Raw genomic sequence first — 20,329 nt, 5'->3', positions numbered from 1 at the left:
AGCACATTTTGGATGTGAGACATGAAGTCAAAGGAGATCATTTTGGAACTTTATGGTTTAATGACTGCCCTATTGGATTCTGGACTTGCATGAGGCCTGTAGTCCCTTCATTTTAGCCAATTTCTCCAATTTGGAATGAGTGTATTTACCCCATGCCTGTACCCCCATTGTGTCTAGGAAGTAACTAACTTGCTTTTGATTTTACATGCTCATAGGCAGAAGGGACTTTTATTGACTCAGATGAGACTTTGGACTTGGACTTTTGAGTTAATGCTGGAATGAGTGAAGACTTTGGGGGACTGTTGGGAAGGCATGATGGTGTTGTGAAATGTGAGGACATAGGATTTTGGAGGGGCCAGTGGTGGAATGATATGATTTGGCTCTGTGTTCCCACCTAATTATCATCTTGAATTGTAGTGTCCATAATCCGCAAGTGTTGTGGGAGGCACATGGGAGGCATAATGTGACGTAATTAAATCATGGGAGAGGTTACCCCATGCTGCTGTTCTTGTGATAGTGAGTTCTCATGAGATCTGATGGTTTTATAAGGGGTTTTTCCTCCTTCTGCTCAGCACTTCTTTGTTGCCTGCTGCCATATAAGACATGCCTTTGCTCCTCCTTCACCTTAAGCCATGATTGTGAGGCCTCCCCAGCCATGGGAAACTGTGAGTTCTTTAAACCTTTTTTTCTTTATAAATTAATCAGTCTTGAGTATGTCTTTATTAGCAGCATGTGAACAGACTAATACATGAAGAGTTATTGTTCAATGGATATAGAGATTCATTTATACAAGATGAAAAGAGTTATGGAAACAAACGATGTTTGAAAGTTACACATTTGACAATGAGTTACTATCCAAAATGTGTAGAAAACTCAAACAACTCAATAGCAAATAATAATAATGGTAATTTTTAAATGGGCAGTCTTGAATAGACATTTCTCAAAAGAATACATAAAAATGTCCAACGGGTATATGAAAAAAATGCTAATTATCACTAATCATCAGGAAAATGCAAATCAAAATCACAGTAAGATGTTATCTTATTATATTAAAATGGTTGCTATTTAAAAAGTCAGAAATGACAAGTGCTGGCAAGGATACGGAAAACAGGAAACCCTTATACACTGAGGGTGGGAATGTAAATTAGTCTGTACAACCATTAGGGAAAATAGTAGAAAGGTTCCTCAAAAAATCAAAAATAGAACTATCATGTGATACAGCAATCCCACTACTGGGCATATAATCAAAGAAAATGAAATTAGTATGTTGAAGAGATAGCTACACTACCATGTTTATTGTAGCCCTGTTCACAATAGCCAAGATATGGAATCAACTAAGTGTCCATCAATGGATAAATGGATAAAGAAAATGTGGCATATATACACAATGGAGTAGTATTCATCCATTAAAAAAAAGGAAATCCTGTTATTTGCAGCAATACAGCTGAACGTGGAAGACATTACGTTAACTAAAATGAGCCAGGTACAGAAAGACAAATGCCATATAATCATTTCTGGAATCTAAAAAAATTGATCTCACAGAAGTGGAGTGTAGAGTAGTGGCTTCCAGAGGCTGGGGAAGGTGAGCTTGAAGGGAAGATGGGTAGAGTTTGGGCAAAGGATACATAAATACAGTTAGACAGGAGGAATACATTTTAAAGATCTATTGTACAGCAAGGCAACTATAGTAATGACAATTTATTATATTCTTATATAATGCAATGAGAGAGAATGTTAAGTGTTCTCAGCACAGAAAGGATAACTGTGAGGCAATGCAACTGTTCATTAACTAAAATTACCCATTACACATGTACATATAGTTCAAAACATCATGTACAAGACAAATGCCTGCAATCTACCTGTCAAATAAAAATATTTTTAAAATTTTTAAAATTTAAACAAAAAGAGGACGTAGAAAAAGAACAAAATAAACCCAAGGTAAAATGAAATAAGATGATAATAACATGAACATTAATTTAATAAATAAATAAAAATTAAATAAACATACCTTAAAATAATCTAATAAAAATTACAACAAAAATAGGTCATGAAAAGATTATTGAAATTTAACCTTCGGTAGGTATGATGAAGAGCAAATGGCAAAAGGACCACTTACAATAAAAATAAATACTTCCCAAAAATGACATAATTAATAATACAAATAAAATTTAAAAAATTGTAAGATAATAGCATGGGAAGCTTTAAATCAATAAATTTGAAATTGTAGATTAAGGGGTTGTTTGTTTTTTTCTTGTAAATTTGTTGGAGTTCACTGTAGATTCTGGACATTAGCCCTTTGTCAGATGAGTAGATTGCAAAAATTTTCTCCCATTCTGTAGGTTGCCTGTTCACTCTGATGGTAGTTCCTTTTGCTGTGCAGAAGCTCTTTAGTTTAATTAGATCCCATTTGTCAATTTTGGCTTTTGTTGCCATTGCTTTTGGTGTTTTAGACATGAAATCCTTGCCTATGCCTATGTCCTGAATGGTAATGCCTAGGTTTTCTTCTAGGGTTTTTACGGTTTTAGGTCTAACATGTAAGTCTTTAATCCATCTTGAATTAATTTTTGTATAAGGTGTAAGGAAGGGATCCAGTTTCAGCTTTCTACATATGGCTAGCCAGTTTTCCCAGCACCATTTATTAAATAGGGAATCCTTTCCCCATTGCTTGTTTTTGTCAAGTTTGTCAAAGATCAGATAGTTGTAGATATGTGGCATTATTTCTGAGGGCTCTGTTCTGTTCCATTGATGTATATCTCTGTTTTGGTACCAGTACCATGCTGTTTTGGTTACTGTAGCTTTGTAGTATAGTTTGAAGTCAGGTAGCATGATACCTCCGGTTTTGTTCTTTTGGCTTAGGATTGACTTGGTGATGCAGGCTCTTTTTTGGTTGCATATGAACTTTAAAGTAGGTTTTTCCAATTCTATGAAGAAAGTCATTGGTAGCTTGATGGGGATGGCATTGAATCTATAAATTACCTTGGGCTGTATGGCCATTTTCATGATATTGATTCTTCCTACCCATGAGCATGGAATGTTCTTCCATTTCTTTGTATCCTCTTCTATTTCATTGAGCAGTGGTTTGTAGTTCTCCTTGAAGAGGTCCTTCACATCCCTTGTAAGTTGTATTCCTAGGTATTTTATTCTCTTTGAAGCAATTGTGAATGGGAGTTCACTCATGATTTGGCTCTCTGTTTGTCTGTTATTGGTGTATAAGAATGCTTGTGATTTTTGTACATTGATTTTGTATCCTGAGACTTTGCTAAAGTTGCCTATCAGCTTAAGGAGATTTTGGGCTGAGATGATGGGGTTTTCTAGATATACAATCATGTCATCAACAAGTAGGCAAAGGATATGAACAGACACTTCTCAAAAGAAGACATTTATGCAGCCAAAAGACACATGAAAAAATGCTCATCATCACTGGCCATCAGAGAAATGCAAATCGAAACCACAGTGAGATACCATCTCACACCAGTTAGAATGGCGACCATTAAAAAGTCAGGAAACAACAGGTGCTGGAGAGGATGTGGAGAAATAGGAACACTTTTACACTGTTGGTGGGACTGTAAACTAGTTCAACCATTGTGGAAGTCAGTGTGGCCATTCCTCAGGGATCTAGAACTAGAAATACCATTTGACCCAGCCATCCCATTACTGGGTATATACCCAAAGGATTATAAATCATGCTGCTATAAAGACACATGCACATGTATGTTTATTGTGGCACTATTCACAATAGCAAAGACTTGGAACAAACCCAAATGTCCAACAATGATAGACTGGATTAAGAAAACATGGCACATATACACCATGGAATACTATGCAGCCATAAAAAATGATGAGTTCATGTCCTTTGTAGGGACATGGCTGAAGCTGGAAACCATCATTCTCAGCAAACTATCGCAAGGACAAAAAACCAAACACCACATGTTCTCACTCATAAGTGGGAATTGAACAATGAGAACACATGGACACAGGAAGGGGAACATCACACACCAGAGCCTGTTGTGGGGTAGGGGGAGGGGGGAGGGATAGCATTAGGAGATATACCTAATGCTAAATGATGAGTTACTGGGTGCAGCACACCAACATGGCACATGTGTACATATGTAACAAACCTGCACATTGTGCACATGTACCCTAAAACTTAAAGTATAATAAAAAAAAGAAAATATAGATGAAATGTACGATTTATTTAAAATATAAATTTACTACATTGACTTGAGAATAATTAGAAAATGAACACACCAATAACCCGAAACAAATAAAAATAATAGTTAAAACATACTTTGCATACCCACTCAAGAGAAAGACACGGGAACAGATGGTTTTTCAGGCTAGTTTATCAAACCTTTCAAGAGAAAGATATGCAAATTATTTCAGGTTACACAAAAAGAGAATAATCTCCCTAACTCAAATCATAGGGACACTAGCCTCAAAAAACCTTATATTTTACCAGAAATAGGCAGTTAAAAATAAGAAATTAAATCCTATGTCACTTATAGATTGGAGCAAATATTCTAAATAAAATTTTAACTGAAGTAATCTATAGTTAAATTAAGCATGTCCAAATGTGTTTAAGCTAGAAAGACAAGGGTGACTCAACATTTAAAAATATATTAACATAATTTACTATATCAAAAATCAAAGAATAAAACACACGATTATCTCAAATGATGAAGAAACATAAAAATATTATAAACTCAACACACAATTGATTTCAAACATTTTTACCAAACAGAGACTAGAAAGGGATTTTCTTTACCTGTGAGTAGCTATCAGAAATCTAGGCCAAATATCATACTTCATGACAAAACATTTTGAGCATTCCAACTAAAGTCAGAAAAAGACAAAAATATATATATATACATGGGTAAAAAAAGACAGTATAATTTTTTTGCTACTCTTTTCTTCTATTTGATTAAAAATACAACTGCATAAAGAAATAACTACAAAGATGTGTTGATAAATTTGTATAAAGATGTTATATGTATGACAATAATTGTGCAAAGAAAGATGAGAGAATGGAGTCATATTTGAGCAGTTTTTGTACACTAAGCAAATTAATAGGAATAGGAATAAGAAATAGATTATTGTAAGGTAAAAAGTTAATTATAATCCTTGGAGCAACCACTAAGAAAATATTTAAATATTTAAATCTAGTAAAAAAGTTACTTAAAATGTGAAACTAGAAAATATCTTTTTAAATGTAAAAAAGACAATAATGGAAGACTAGAGGAGCAAAAAGGTATGACATATAGAAAACAAATGATAAAATGGTAAATGTAAATTCTACCTGTTCAGTAACTACATTAAAGAGAAATAAGTTAAATCATCCAATTAATAGGCAGAGATTGACAGAATAGATTTAAAAATATGACTCAACTGTATGTCTGTCTACAAGAGACAGACTACAGATTCAAAGACATAAACAGGTTATAAGTAAAAGGGTGGAATAAAATATGTCATGTAAACAGTCACTTAAAAAGATCTATGGCTATGTATTAATATCAGACAAAATAGATTTCAAGGCCAAAATGTTATAAGAGAAAAGAAAGATACTTTATAGTTGTAAAAGTTCAATTCATCAGGAAGACTTAACGCTTGTAAATTAAATATGCACCTAAAAATAGAGCATCAAAATACGTGAAACAAAAACTGACAGATTTGGGCTGGGCGGGATGGCTCATGCCTGTAATCCCAGCACTTTGGGAGGCTGAGGCGGGCAGATCACTTGAGGCCAGGAGTTCAAGACCAGCGTGGCCAACATGGCGAAACCCCGTCTCTACCAAAAATACAAAAATTAACTGGGGGTGGTGGCATGCACTTGTAATCCCAGCTACTCAGGAGGCTGAGGCAGGAGAAGCACTTGGACTCAGGAGACGGAGGCTGCAGTGAGCTGAGATTGCACCACTGCACTCCAGCCTAGGTGACAGAGATTCTTCCACAAAAAAAAAAAAAAAAAAAAAAAGACAAACGCTTATCTAGACTAACCAAGAAGAAAAGAGAGAAGATGCAAATCACTAAAACAAGGAATTAAAAAGAGTACATCTTAAGTTTCCTGTGTGGTTACTAAAAACAAATAAGTAAATAAATACTAAAAAGTGGACATCATCTTTAAAAAATACAAACTATGGAAATACATTTAAGAAGGAATAGAAAATCTGAATAGTCCTCTAACAGGTAAAGACATTGCATCAGTAATGAATAAGCTTCTCATAAAGATAGGTCAGGCCATGATGGCTTCACTTGCAAAGTGTAGCAACATTAAATAATTCATATAAATCCTTCATACACTCTTCCAAAAAAAAAGAGAAAATACTTCCCAACCCATCCTATGAGGCCATTATTATTTCTTGATACCAAAACCAATGACATCACAAGAAAAAAAACTGTAGATCCATATTTTTTCAGAATATAGATATAAAAACTTCAATAAAATACTAGCAAACTTAATCCAGTAACAATTCCATATTTAGGCATATATCCAAAAGAAATAAAAACATACCTCCACACAGAAAATTGCAGACAAATGTTCATAGCACATTGTAATAGCCAAAAAATGTAAACAACACAAATTTCTGACAACTGATTAATGGATAAGCAAATGTGACATATGAAAAATTATTCTGCAATAAAAAGGAACGAAATATTGATTCATGCTGCAACATGGATGAACCTTGAAAATATTATGCTAAGTGAAATAAATTAGTCACAAAGAACCATGTGTGTTATGATTCCATTTATATGAAATGTCCAGACAGGCAAATCTACAGAAACAGAAAATAGTTTAGTGTTTGTCAATGGCTGAAGGCAGGAGAGAAATGGGGGTGGCTGCTAATGGATACAGGGTGTTTTGGAGGTGGTGAAAATGTTCCGAAATTAGATAGTAGTAATAGTTATAGAACTCTGTGAATGTACTAAAAAGCACTAAATTTTGCACTTTAAAAAGGTAAATGTTATGTTAGGTGAATTACAACTCAATAAGGCTATTATTTTAAAATATCCCATTTAAATAACAACAGAACACCAGAGCATCTTATGAAAACATAACAAAAATACACTATATCGTTATGTAAAATATTATGTAACTTTAATGAAGGAGATAAATGAAGAGACATATCCATTGATGGCTTTTCTTTAAAGTAGACAAAGGCATCAACTCTTTCTGAATCAATCTACAAATTCAGTGCAACCCTAAAAAATAAACCATGTGAGATGTTGCATGAATACTAACTCTAAAATTAGTTCAGAAGTGTAAACTCATTCCTTCAACAAGTATTTGCTGAGTACTTATACTATGTCAAGCATTATTAAAGTTGTTAAGAGTACAATAATTGAAATAATAAGCTTTCATGGAACTTATATTTAGTAATGCACTAAAATAGACAAGACTTTTAGAAAAAAATTACAATGAGTTTCTTGATCTAGCAGATATCAAGATATATATAATCAATCAATATTCATTAAAGAAGCATAAAACTGGCACAAAAATAGCCAAAATAGATTTATACTACAGAATGTAACTCAAAAACAGATGTGTACACATACACTAATTTGGCATATGAGAAAGAGAAAAGGAATATGATTAAATAGACACTGCTTTGATAAGTGCAAACATGAATCTCTCTTTGAATAGATTTTTTTAAATGAACTTTTTGGCTCTGAACTCCAGTGTGCTTAGAACATGCAACTATAAAAAAAAAAATCCATCCAGTTGTTTATCTCCCTGCTCGACATTAGCAGTCCGAAGAAAGGGTCTGAATTGATTATCAGCTGATGCTATGAAGCAAAATGTAGACTCTAGTTTGCTGGTTGGAGTCAAGGAACATGAGAAAATCAGCAGGAAAACAAGTTTTGGAAAGCCCAGCTCTCACTCATATACTGAGCACTAATGGGTAAGAAATCCCCCTTAGAATCTCCTGACCCAAATCCCATTTCTTCCCCATCTTCCACTCAGGCATTCTTCTTTCTGATGCTTCTTTTAATGGGCCAAGAAATGCTCAAAGACAATAGAGGTCTGTGACCTTCTTATTAGTTTTGTTTGCTCACAACTCCCAAGAAGTGATGCTTCCTCATCCCCACTTCAAGTTTTTTGCATTTTGTTTTTCTTTTCTTTTTTTTTATTCTAAAACTGAGTGTGGTCAGTGTAAAGAGTGGGAGCATTAGTAAATACAGCTCATAGCAAGCAATACACTTAAACACTAGTCTAAGTGTGCTCAAAGAGTAGTGGGAAGATCTCTTCCAGGGGGTCTATGAGATCAAACTGTTTTCATGATAATACTGATATTACTTACCTTTTTCATTCATTCTCTCATGAGACAGGAGTTTTCCAGAGGCTACATAATATGTGATATGGCAACAGATTGGATATAGAAGCACACATAATAATCCAGCTGTCTTCTATTAAACCAGACATTAAAGAGAATTGCAAAAATGTAAAGTAGTGCCACTCTTCTAAATATTTTGTTGTTTTGGTTATTTTTCATAAAAATGTTATTTATGTTAACACATAATAGCTTCATTGTTATTTTCAAATAAATTAACAGTTTTAAAATTATCCATTTTAATTTCTACTACAGTAAAATAACATGGACAAAAGTTCATAGGGTCCCCAATAATTTTTAAGAGTTGAAAGAGTTCCCATGATCAAAATGTTGGTAGCCTTGAAGGTCTCCAACCTACTAAGAGCCAGCCGTGGCAGAGTAGCATAAACAGGTAATAAAGCCCTCAATAGACATCGCTTGGAAAACTGAGTGAATAAAATGATTAATATACTAGATTGTGGAGAATAATAGTTTAAATTAGATAATGTGTATAAAATTTCTAGCCAAGCTCTTAATGCATAGACAATAATTAATGCATAAGTGCTTTCTTCTCTGACTTTGGAATAAGAACCACCAGGCTCAGGGAGAGAGGTGGAACAAGATGGCAGAATAGGAAGCTGCACCAATCATCCCTATAGCAAGGACACCAAGTTAACAACTACCTACACAGGAAAACAACACCAAAAATAAGGTGAGCACTCATAACACCTGGTTTTAACTTCATATTGCTGAAAAAAGCACTGAAGAGATAGAAAAACAGCCCTGAATCACCTATGCCACCCCTCCCCAACCCTCGCAAGCATCTCTATGTGCTGGAGGAAGAACACAATTGTGAGGCATTGGAATCAGTGCTGTTCTGTTAGAGCAGAAGGGAAAACCAACAAACTCAGCTGACACCCATACACAGAGGGAGCATTTAAACTAGCCCTAGCCAGTAGGGAATTGCCAGTCCCAGTGGTCCGAACTATGAGTGCCTGCAAACCTCACCACCAAGGGCCAAAGTGCTCTCAGTCACTAAGTAAACTTGAAAGGCAGTTTAGATCATAAGGACTGCAACATTTAGGTGAGTCCCAGGGCTGAACTAGGCCCAGAGATAGTGGACTTGTTGTGAGGGTTGGGCATGGAATAGACTGAGAGACTAGCTAAGGAAGCCAAAGGAGTGCTGGCATCATCCCTCCCCTAACCCAAGGCTGCACAGTTCATGGCTCCAAAAGACACTCCTTTCTTCCACTTAAGGAGAAGGGAGGAAAGAGTGAGGAGGACTTTGTCTCGCATCTTGGACACCAGCTCAGCCACGGCAGGTTAGGGCACCAGTCAGTCAGGAGGCCCCTGTTTCAGACCCTAGCCCCCAGCCAACATTTCTAGACACACCCTGGTCCAGAAGGGAACCTGTTGCCTTAACGAAAAGGACCCTGTCCTGCCAGCATCCATTGACTGCTAAATAAAGAGCCCTTGGGCCCTGAATAACCAGCAGTGATACCCACGTACTACACTGAGGGCCTTAGAGAGCCTCTGAGACTTGCTGGCTTGAGGTAAAACTCAGCATGTTACTAGCTGTGGTGGCTATGGGGCAAAACTCATTCTGCTTGAGAAAACCAGAGGGAAAAGTAAAGGGGACTTTTTCTTGCACCTTAGGTAAGAACACTGCCACAAAGGGTAAAGCACCAAGTGGAATCTTGGGGGTCCTTGATTCCAGAACTGGACTTTTGGATGGCATTTCTGGACCTGCCCTGGGCCAGAGGGGAGCCCACTACCCTGAAGGGTGAGTCCCAGGCTAGACAACATTCACCACAAGCTAACTTAAGAGGTCTTAGGCCTTAAAAAAATATTGATGGTAGTCTGGCAGTACTCCTCATGGCCATGGGCGGTGGTGGCTATGGGGGTGAGATTCTTCTGCCTTTGGAAAAAGAAAGGAAGAGTGGGAAGAACTATGTCTTGTGGTTTCAGTGCCAGCTCAGCTGCAATATAATAGAATACCAGATAGTCTCCTAAGGTTTTTGACTCTAGTCCCTGACTCCTGGATGGCACTTCTGGACCCACCTGGGGCTTGAGGGACCTTGCCACCCTAAAGCAAAGGACACAGGCCTGGCTGTCTTTGCTGCCTGGTGATTATAGAGCCCCAGGGCCTTGAGTGAACATAGGCAGTAGCCAGGGACTGGCTACAGCAGGCCTTGGGCAAGCCCCAGCACCATGCTTGCTTCAAGTCTGTGCAGTCATAGTGATGGTGGCCACAGAAGTGCTTGTGTCACTACACCCCCAGCTGTAGGTGGCTCAGAAAAGAGAAAGAGACTCTGTATATTTGGGAGAAAGTAAGGGAAGAGAATAAGAATCTCTGCCTGGTAATACAGAGAATTCTGGTAATCTTACCCAAGACCATCAAGGCAATACCATAGCAACAGTCTGCAAGAACGGCAACATTATTGGGCTTAGGGTGACCCCTAAAGCAGAAACAGCTTAAATCACAACACCCAAGTCCTTTCAAATATCTGGAAAGCCTTCTCAAGAAGGATGGCTGCAAATAAGCCAAGACAGTGAAGATTACAATAAATACATTACTCTTTGATTCCCAGACACTGAAGAATATCTACTAGCATCAACCATCAACATTGTCCAGGAAAACATGAACTTACCAAATTAACTAAATAAGGCACTAGGGACCAATCCCGAAAAAACAGAGATATGTGACCTTTCAGAAACGGAATTCAAAATAGATGTGTTGAGGAAACTCAAGGAAATTCAAGATAATACAGGGAAGGAATTCAGAATTCAATCAGATATATTTAACAAAGAGATTGAAATAATTTTAAGAAACCAAGCAGAAATTCCAGTGCTGAAAAATGCAATTGGTATACTGAGGAATGCATAAGAGTCCTTCAATAGCAGAATGGATCAAAAGAAGAGAGAATTAGTGAGCTTGAAGAAAAGCTATTTGAAAATATACTGTCAGAGGAGACAAAAGAAAAAAGAATAAAAAACAATAAAGTATGCCTACAGAATCTAGAAAATAGTCTCACAAAGGCTATTTTAGAGAATTATTATTGAGAAATGGTAAGAATTACTGGCCTTAAAGAGGAGGTAAAGAAAGAGGTAGGGGTAGAATGTTTATTCAAAAGGATTATAACAGAGAACTTCCCAAACCTAGAGAAAGATATCAATAGCAAGTGCAAGAGGGTCATAGAGCATGAAGCAGATTTAACCCAAAGACTACCTCGAGGCATTTAATAATCAAACTTCCAAAGATCAATAATAAAGAAAATATACTAAAAGCAGTCAGAGAAAAAAAACAAATAACATACAATTAAGCTTCACTACATCTGGCAGTGGACTTCTCAGTGGAAACATTATAGGCCAGGAGAGAATAACATGACATATTTTAAATGTTGAAGAAAAAAAAACTGTTAAGTCTAGAATAGTATATCCAGCAAAAATATCCTTGAAATATGAAGGTAAAATGAAGACTTTTCCAGACAAGCCAAAGCTGAGAGGTTTTATTAATACCAGGTCTGTCCTGTAAGAAATTCTGGCCAGGCGCGATGGCTCATGCCTGTAATCCCAGCACTTTGGGAGGCTGAGGCGGACAGATCACAAGGTCAGGAGATTGAGACCATCCTGGCTAACACGGTGAAACCCGTCTCTACTAAAAAATACAAAAAATTAGCCGGGCATCGGGGTGGGCACCTGTAGTCCCAGCTACTCAGGAGGCTGAGGCAGGAGAATGGTGTGAACCTGGGAGGTGGAGCTTGCAGTGAGCAGAGATCATGCCACTGCACTCCAGCCTGGGCGATAGAGCGAGATTCTGTCTCAAAAAAAAAAAAAAAAAAAAAAGAAATGCTGAAGGGAGTATTTCAATCAGAAAGAAAAGAACATTAATGAGCAATAAATAATCACCTGAAAACAGAAAATTTACTGGTAATAGCAAGTAAACACAAAAACATAGAACATTGCAACACTGTAACTGTTGTGTGTAAGTAAACTAATCTTATACTAAATAGAAGGACTAAATGATGAACCAATAAAAAATAATAACTACAACAACTTTTCAAGACATAATCAGTACAATAAGATATAAATAGAAACAATGAAAAGTTAAAAAGTGGGAGGACAAAGTTAAGGCAAGTTTTTGTTAGTTTTCTTTTTGCTTGTTTGTTTGTTTATGCAAATAGTGTTAAGTTGTTATCAAGTTAAAATAATGGATTATAAGATAGCATTTGTAAGCCTCATGTAACCTCAAACCAAAAATATGCAATAGATACACAAAAAATAAAAAAGGAAGAAACTAAATTGTATCAACAGAGAAAATCATCTTTACTAAAGAAAGATAGTAATGAAAGAAAGAAGGAAGAGAAGATCACAAGACAACCTGGAAACAACAAAATGGCAAGAGTAAGTGTGCACATGTACCCTAAAACTTAAAGTATAATAATAATTAAAAAAAAGAGTAAGTTCTTACTTATCAACAATAACATTGAATGCGAATGGACTAAACTCTCCAGTGAAAATACATTGACTGACTGAACGGATGAAAAAACAAGATCCATTGATCTTTGCCTACAAAAAACACTTCACCTATAGACACACATAGAATGAAAATAAAGGGATGAAAAAAGATATTCCATCCCAATGGAAAACTAAAAAAGCAGGAGTCAATATGGTTATATAAGACAAAATAAATTTCAAGATGAAAACTATAAGAAAAGACAAAGAGTGTCACTATATAATGATAAAGTGGTCAATTCAGCAAGGGGATATAACAATTTTAAATATAAATATTTTATAAAATTTAAATATATATTTATTATATAAAATTTAAATATAAATATAAAGTACCCAATATATAAAAGATATATAAAGAAAATACTATTAGAGCTAAAGAAAAACATAGGCCCCAATACAATAAGAGCTGGAGACTTCAGTACCCCACTTTCAGCATTGGACAGATCTTCCAGACAGAAAATCCATAAAGAAACCTCAGACTTATTCTGCACTATAGACCAAATAGACCTAATAGATATTTACAGAACATTTCATACAAGAGCTGCAGAATACACATCCTTTTCCTCAGCACATGGATCATTCTGAAGGATAGACTATATATTAGGTGACAAAACAAGTCTTAAAACATTCAAAAATTTAAATAATATCAAGCATCTTCTCTGGCCAAAAGGGGATGAAACTAGAAATGAATAATCAGAAATTTTGGAAAATATACAAATACATAAAAGTTAAACAATATGTTCCTGAATGACCAGTGGGTCAATGAAATATTGAAAACTTCTTGAAACAAAGAATAATGGAACCACAACATACCAAAACCTATGGGATATAGCAAAAGCAGTACTAAGAGGGAAGTTTTTAGCTATAAGTGCCTGCACCAAAAAAAAAAAAAGAGAAAAACTTCAAAAAACAATCTAACAATGCATCTTATAGAACTAGAATAGCAAGAGCAAACCAAACCCCAAATTAGTAGAAGATAAATAATAAAGATTAGAGCATAAATAAATAAAATTAAAATTTGCAAAACACAAAAGATCAATGAAATAAAAGTTGGGTTTTTGAAAAGTTAAACAAAATTGACAAACCGTTAGCCAGACTAACAAAGAAAAAAATAGAGAAGATCTAAATAAATAAAATCAGAAATGAAGAAGGTGGCATTGAAACTGATACTGCAGAAATTCAAAGGATGATTAGTGGCTACTATGAGCAAGTATATGCCAATAAATTGGAAAACCTAGAAGAAATGAACAAATACTTAGGTACATACAACCTACCAAGATTGAACCAAGAAGAAATAAAAAACCTGAGCAGATAAATAACAAGTAATGAGATTGAAGCCATAACAAAAATTTCCAGGAAAGAAAACCCAGGACCTGATGGCTTCACTGCTGAATTCTACCAAACATTTAAAAAACTAATACCAATCATACTCAAATTATTCCAAAACATAGAAGAGGAAGGAATACATCAAACTCATTCTACAAGGCCAGCATTATCCTGATACCAAAACCAGACAAAGACACATCAAAAAAAGAAAACTACAAGCCAATATTTTTTATGAATATTGATGCATAAATCCTCAACAAAATACTAGCAAACAGAATCCAATAATACATTGGAAAGATCATTTATCATGACCAAGTGGGATTTAATCCTGGGATGCAGGAATGGTTCAACATTTGCAAATCAACCAATGTGATACATTACATCAAAATAATATAGGACAAAACCATATGATCATTTTAACTGACACTTAAAAAAGCATTTGATAAAATCCAACATCCCTTCATGATAAAACCCCTAAAAATCAGGGGATAGAAGGAACATACCAAAATGAAATAAAAGCCATATATGACAGACCTACAGCTAGTACCATACTGAATGATACTAGCTGAATGGGGAAAAACTGAAAGCCTTTCCTGTAAGATCTGCAACACAACAAGAATGCCCACTTTCATCACTGTTATTCAGTATAGTACTAGAAGTCCTAGCTAGAGCAATCAGACAAGAGAAAGAAATAAAGGGCGTCCAAATTGGAAAGGAAAAAGCCAAAGTATCCCTCTTTGCAGATGCTATGATCTTATATTTGGGGAAACCTAAAGACTTCACAAGACAACTATTAGAACTAATAAACAAATTCAGTAAACTTGCAGGATAAAAAATGAACATACAAAAATCAGTAGCATTTCTATATGCCAACAGTCAAAGATGTGAAAAACAAATTTTTCTTAAAAAATTCCATTTACAATAGCCACACATAAAATGAATTATCTAGGGATGAACTTAACCAAAGAAGTGAAAGATCTCTATAATGAAAACTATAAAACACTCATGAAAGTAATTGAAGAGGACACCAAAAAAAGGAAAAAGATTCCATGTTTATGGGTGGAAGAATCAATATTGTTAAACTATTTATAGTACCCAAAGCTGTCTACAGATTCAATGCAATCCCTATAAAAATACCAATGATATTCTCCACAGAAATAGAAAAACCAATCATAAAATTTATATGGAATCACAAAAGACTCAGAATAGCCAAAGCTAGCCTAAGCAAAAAGAACAAAACTGGAAGAATCACATTACCTGACTTCAAATTATACCACAGAGCTATAGTAACCAAAATAGCATACTAGTGTCGTAAAAACAAACACATAGATGAATTGAACAGAATAGAGAACCCACAAACAAATCCACACACCTACAATGAACTCATTTTAAACAAAGGTACCAAGAACACAAACTAGGGGAAAAGACTGTCTCTTCAATAAATGGTGCTGGGAAAACTGGGTATACATATGCACAAGGATTAAACTAGACCCCTATCTCTCACCATGCACAAAAATCAAATGAAAATGGATTAAAGACTTAAATCTAGAACCTCAAACCATGAAACTGCTACAAGAAAACACTGGGGAAAATCTCTAGGACATTATTAACCTGGGCAAAAATTTCTTGAGCAATAACCCACAAGCACAGGCAACCAAATCAAAAGTGGACAAATGGGATCACATCAAGTTAAAAAGCTTCTTCATAGTAAAGTATACATTCGACAAAGTGAAGAGACAACCCACAGAATGGAAGACAATATTCTCAAATGATCCACGTGACAAGGGATTAATAAACAAAATGTATAAGGAGCACAAACAACTCTATATGAAAACAATCTAATAATCTGATCAAAAATAGGCAAAAGATTTGAATAGACATTTCTCAAAAGAAGACATACAAATAGCATGCAGGCATACGAAAATGTGCTCAACGTCATTGATCATCAGAGAAATGCAAATCAAAACTGCAGTGAGATATCATCTCACCCCAGTTAAATGGTTTATATCCAAAAGACAAGACAATGGCAAATGCTGGCATGGATGTGGAGAAAAGGGAACACTTGCACACAGCTGGTGTGAATGTAAATTAGCACAACCATTATGGAGAACTTTTTGGAGGTTCCTCAAAAAACTAATAATTGAGCTACCATATGATCCAGCAATCCAACTGCTGGATATATACACAAAAGAAAGGAAATCAGTATACCAAAGAGATTGTACTCCTATGTTTGTGGCAGCACTGTTTGCAATAGCTAAGATTTGGAAGCAACCTAAGTGTCCATCGATAGATGAATGGATAAAGAAAATGTGGTACATATACACAATGTAGTAATGTTCAGCCATAAAAAAAGAATGCAATCCAGTCGTTTGCAACAACATAAATGGAACTGGAGATCATTACGTTAAATGAAATAAGCCAGGCACAGGAAGACAAACACTGCATGTTCTCACTTACTTGTGGGATCTAAAAATCAAAACAATTGAACTCATGGGCATAGAGAGCAACCAGAGGCTGAAAAGTATAGCTGGGGGCTTGAGGGGGAGGTGGGGATTGTAAATGGGTATCAAAAAATATAGAAAAAATAAATAAGGCCTACTATTTGATAGCACAACAGGATGACTATAGTCAAAAATAACTGTACCTTTTGAAATAACTTGAACATTCTCTTGAAAAGGCCTGAGTTGGAGAAACTGGAGGTGTTTCAGCCAGTAATAGAATTTAATGTCTTCCACCTTTTAGACAATCCAGGAATGAATACAGACTCCGGGAAAGGAACTAGGCACCTATTGTTTCCAGCATCCTTTTTCACACCCATCATCAGAATTGCAGCATAGGATTCTGCAGGTTGTGCAGTGCGCGACAGTGCCACATTTGTAAATGATACAGGAGTATCATTTACAGCTCAAACATCATAGATTTGTGATAATTTATTAGGAGAGGGCAGTAAAATTATTATGGCAGTTTTCAACAGAAATGTCTAGAGAAGATGCTTTTTTCCCCTAAAATGGGTAGACACGCTTCATAGAACAGTGACAGCCTTGCCTGTACTATCCGATGAAGACCATGATTTTTCTCAAGAAGTGTCGGCTTCATGTTACTCCATTCATTACAAAGAGCAAGTGACAATGATAAGAGAACTAGATCCAAATCCTATCACTACAACTGTCTAGTTTCGTGTGCCTGGGCAGATAAATTCTATCTATATGTGCTTTAGTACTTTCAGGTCTAAGATAGGGATGATAACATAATTGTTTCCCAGCCTACTCTATAGGGTTCATTAAGGCTCAGGTGAAATCCTATATGTGAAACTTCCTTATAAACTATAAAGCGATGTACAAACATATAGAACTTTGTTTTCAGTGTGATAAACGGTAATTCCCCGTTTTTATACCCCATGATAATGGTGGTGCAAGACATGAGGTAGCGCTATCGAGGAGAAACTGCATATACTCATGGCTCACCATGGGCTCCATAGGGTGAGGGTGATGCCTACACCAGTGAAAGAGGAACCAGTAAACTTATACCAAAGTTTGTGAACAAATAAAGACATGAGGAAAAAAGATGGATCTAAGGGGGAAATTGTACAAGGAACAACTAAATTAACACTTTCCATTTTCACCTCTGAAGTTTCCCTAGCCTCAAAATAGAATAACACATCTGAAGCTTTTTACAAGGCATCCAACATGAATCTTCCATTTTTGTGTTATTTGGCAGGACCTGTGATGACATTCCAGGAGCAGGCCCCATAGGAGGCTCCCTGGACTGTGGAGAATCACAATATTCCTGACTGCCAAAACTTTGGAGAAGTAAGCACATGAAGGGAGGCCATCACAATCTTGATACACTGGGGGTTGAAGAGTTTCCTCTTCATGGCTCTGCACAGAGCATCTTTGAGCTCCTTGTTCCTCAAGATCTACATGACAGAGTTCAGCAGGGGAGTGATAATGGTGTAGGTCACTGAGATGAGTCTGTTCTGCCCCAGGAAACTCTGGGACTTAAGCTTCAGGTAGACAATGGAAATATAGCCATAGTGGCTGATGACCACTATGAGATGGGAGGTGCAGGTGGCACAGGCCTTCTTCCTACCCTCGGTTGAAGCAATCTTAAGGATGGTGCAGATGATGAGGTCATAGGAGATAAAGATCAGGGCCATATGTAGGACAAGGACACAGACACTGACAACAAAGTTGATTATCTCATTGACAGTGGTGTCTGTGCAGGCCAGCTTCAGCAGGGGTCTCACATCACAGAAGAAATGGGAGATGACAAAGTCATCACAAAAGGGCAGGCCAAACATAGATGTTACTTGGACAATAGCCATGCCCAGGCCAATCCTCAGTGACCCAGATCCCAGCCAGACACAAGCCCTCTTACCTATGAATACCGTAAGGGGTTGCAGAAGGCCACATAGCAATCATATCCCATGGCTATGAGAAGAAAGCAGTTGTTGATGCCAAAAGTCACATAGAAGAGCTGAGTGACACAGCCTTGCATGACAATAAGCTAGTGAGGATTCAAGAGGCGAGAAAGCATATGGGGAGTAATGGCCACCATGTAGCAGGTCTCAGAGATAGACAGCAATGCTCAGGAAGAAGTACATGGGGGTGTGGAGGTGAATGTCCAGGCAAATAATGGTCACAATAATCACATTGCCAGAGACAGTCAGCAGGTACAAAGTTAGAAAGACAACAAAGAAGACAAGTCTGTGCTGTCACCTGAAGCTGGAGAAATCTTCAAAGAAGAGCTCAGTCACAGCAGTGGACTTTGACCTTGGCACTGAAGAATGTCTAAATCTGAAGGAAATGGACAAAGGAAAGACAGAGGTGAGGCTCCAACTATGTAACGGATTACACAGTTGTCTGAGCAGCATCAGTTTTTTGGATTCCTTAGATAATGTTCCAGGCACAGGGGTTATCTTTGTTCCTCTACTGATCAAGAGCTCAGCACTCTTGGGAATAAACTAAGAGATGTCTAATGACCTACTGGATTAAGGGCAGAGATCAAAGGGAAGGAAATTTCAACATAATGTGAACAACAAAATTACGAAAACAGCTACCCTACTTGACCATTAAAGAGGTGCGTCCAGGTCAGAGAGGAAGAAAATGTTGAATGGGCCAGGCACTTCAGCTTCCTCTATACTTACCCTTAATCTGAGCCTTTGATGACACAATGAGGAGGCAGAGATAGTGAAGGTTGATAAATATCTGGGGTTAATCCATTCATTTCCATCAGTATGAATTGCCAGCAAAGACTGCCCTGGGAGGATCCCAGATCAAGCATTCTTCCCAAATATCTGGAGTCCTGGGCATTACTTTCCTTAGCTCTGCTCCTTTAGATGACTAGTGCAAGGCCAGGCTGTGGGCGAGCCACCCAAACTACAATAGTGGCCATGTTTTCGGAAATAGAGGTCAATGTTTTGGTCTTTTTTTCCAGTTGTTACCATAACAAACATTTCTGCAATAGAAAACTTTGTCAGGATGTCATTTCACACATAAGTGAATAACAGGTAGTGAAAAAATGCAGAGTCAAAAGTTATGAGCATCTTCAACTTTGATAGAGTGCCATGTTTTTCTCTATAAAATTTTTACCAAGTGATCTCTCACAAAGAATGTATCAAAATGCAATTTTCCATTGTTATGGCTCAAAGAAGAAATAGAATGTAATGGGAAGCAGTATGTACTCTGAAGCCACACTGCCCAGAATTTAATTTTGGTTCCACCAGGTCGTAACTATGTAACTGTGGGCAAGTTATTTAACTTGTCTGTGTCTCAATTGCTTTATCTCTAAAATGAGCTTAATGATAGCAACTTCTTTACAGAGTCATTGTGAGGATTAAATCCATTAATATCTCAAAGTGCTTAGAAAAGTGTCTGGCACCTAGTGAATGCTATACGGTACTCTAAGTGTACATAAAATCTGAAACATTCCATCAGCAGAGATATTAAAGGAGGTGTGTTTAACCAGGTAGAATTCCAATGATGATTTTAGAAAGAATTGGAAGCTAAAGACAAAGGACAGTAATTACAGAAACTGTGCATGAATACAATCAATTTTATAACTTATTCAATGTGGTTATGCAGTTAATTCTTATATTTCTCTATGAAATCAGTGATAAAATTCACAACTGATCTTAAAGGGAGAAGAATCCCAAAGAAGAGCATTACTTAATTTATTTATTC

At 36.5% G+C, this 20,329-nt stretch overlaps 1 protein-coding gene and 1 pseudogene across 1 annotated transcript in view; one reads left to right on the top strand and one right to left on the bottom strand.

The window, feature by feature from the left end:
• Positions 1-10,041: 10,041 nt before the first annotated feature.
• LOC112205604 (olfactory receptor 10J1) overlaps positions 10,042-20,329 on the top strand; it is a 44,339-nt gene continuing 34,051 nt past the window's right edge. Inside the window, exons 1-3 of the mRNA XM_054687413.1 lie at positions 10,042-10,089; positions 17,865-17,956; positions 18,807-18,973. The gene's annotated coding sequence lies outside the window, so the exon portion shown is untranslated. The remainder of the gene's footprint in view (positions 10,090-17,864; positions 17,957-18,806; positions 18,974-20,329) is intronic.
• On the bottom strand, positions 17,789-19,083 carry LOC107973749 (olfactory receptor 10J3-like; annotated as a pseudogene).

Source organism: Pan troglodytes, chromosome 1 (genome assembly GCF_028858775.2).
Source record: "Pan troglodytes isolate AG18354 chromosome 1, NHGRI_mPanTro3-v2.0_pri, whole genome shotgun sequence".
Taxonomy (NCBI): domain Eukaryota; kingdom Metazoa; phylum Chordata; class Mammalia; order Primates; family Hominidae; genus Pan; species Pan troglodytes.
This window is presented reverse-complemented; position numbering and strand designations above follow the sequence as displayed.